This window comes from Notolepis coatsorum (genome assembly GCF_963971535.1).
Source record: "Notolepis coatsorum genome assembly, chromosome: 12".
In the NCBI taxonomy this organism is placed as follows: Eukaryota; Metazoa; Chordata; class Actinopteri; order Aulopiformes; family Paralepididae; genus Notolepis; species Notolepis coatsorum.
The window spans coordinates 115,013,180-115,014,854 of record NC_140176.1 but is presented as its reverse complement, the minus strand read 5'-3'; positions in this window follow the sequence as shown (position 1 = coordinate 115,014,854).

Below are 1,675 nucleotides of genomic sequence, written 5' to 3'. Positions count from 1 at the left end.
TGAGGCGGAGTTTCAAAAGAGAATGTTGAATATTTATTTTGCATCAAAAACCACAACATGAACGTTCTATCTGCCACTAGTTTACAGACTGAATAGGGTATATCTGCAGAGCCACTGAGTAGCGAGTGCAACACCGTTTAATGTCCGTGTGGATCATTGGAGTAGGGTATATCTGCAGTGCTGCAGCCCATACTCATTGATTAATGATACTAATACAAATCTATACAATCACCTGTTGTTGAATAAATACCATACGTTCTAGTTATTACTAAAAAACAGTATAACAGTATCTAAAAAAAAAAAAAAAGTATAATTTATATATATATTTTTTTTTTAAAATGTATGCACTGGTATCGGATAAATATCGGTATCGGCCGATACCCAAAGCTTAGGTATCGGAATCGGATCGGAAAGGGAAAAATGGTATCGGAACATCTCTAGTCAAAACTACAGGAATATACATTTTTTTTTAAATCGGTTATCGGTATCGGTTATCGGCTTGAGGAGCATAAAGTTATCGGTATCTAGGGCTGGGCGATATAACGATAAATATCGCGATATATTTTAATAATCAATATCGAATATAAAAAAATACGAAAAATTGTTTTTTTTTTACCTGTATTTTTTGTGTATTCAACATTTTTGGGGGAATTAACTGATAGAAAATGTATAGAAAATTCATCGAATCGTGGTCAAATGAAGACATTTCATGGTGCATCGAATCGTTGCCTGAATAATCGGTATAATATAAATAATAATAAATAAATAAATAATAAATAATATAATAATCGGGGTGAGCTCAGGAGAGAGGGGGTGAGTTCAGGAGAGAGGGGGTGAGCTCAGGAGAGAGGGGGTGAGTTCAGGAGAGAGGGGGTGAGTTCAAGAGAGAGGGGGTGAGCTCAGGAGAGAGGGGGTAAGTTCAGGAGAGAGGGGGTGAGTTCAGGAGAGGGGGGGTGAGTTCAGGAGAGAGGGGGTGAGCTCAGGAGAGAGGGGGTGAGTTCAGGAGAGAGGGGGTGAGTTCAGGAGAGAGGGGGTGAGTTCAGGGAGCGTATTATTTTCTATTGACCGCAAGTATTGCAAGAGCGCAAGATCGCAATTGATTGATTGATTACATTAATTAACAGATTGCAGAATAGGTACAATACAGTACTCCAGTTGAGGGGGGATGAGGGGGGATGGCATCCCCCCTGAAATAAAAACAGTCAATATCATCCCCCTTCTAAAACGGTCATCCCCCCTTCCCATCCCTTATGTAATTTTATTAATGAACATGGCATTACTGCTATTTCAACATCCACAAAGAATGGATTGCGCAGTGCTAATTGCATCCTTAACTGCATGAGTTTAGCGTGTGGTATCTGCTCCGTCTTTGCGAGCTATCCACAAAGGACATTGCATGGATGAGATACTAGTGCAGAGGGCTGGGCGATATGGCCTAAATATGATATCACGATATTTTCTGACCTTTCGGCGATACACGATACACATCACGATGTTTTTCCTTTTTTTCCCAAACAATTCATTATGAGGCTTACCAAGACAGTATTTGAGTTTGCAAGCTAACATTAAAGACAAAAGACTCATGCATTTAGCATTTTTATATTATATATTAGATTTAGATTGTTGGATTCTTAGATTATATATTTAGCATTTTAGCCTTTCGTTTTTTTAGATT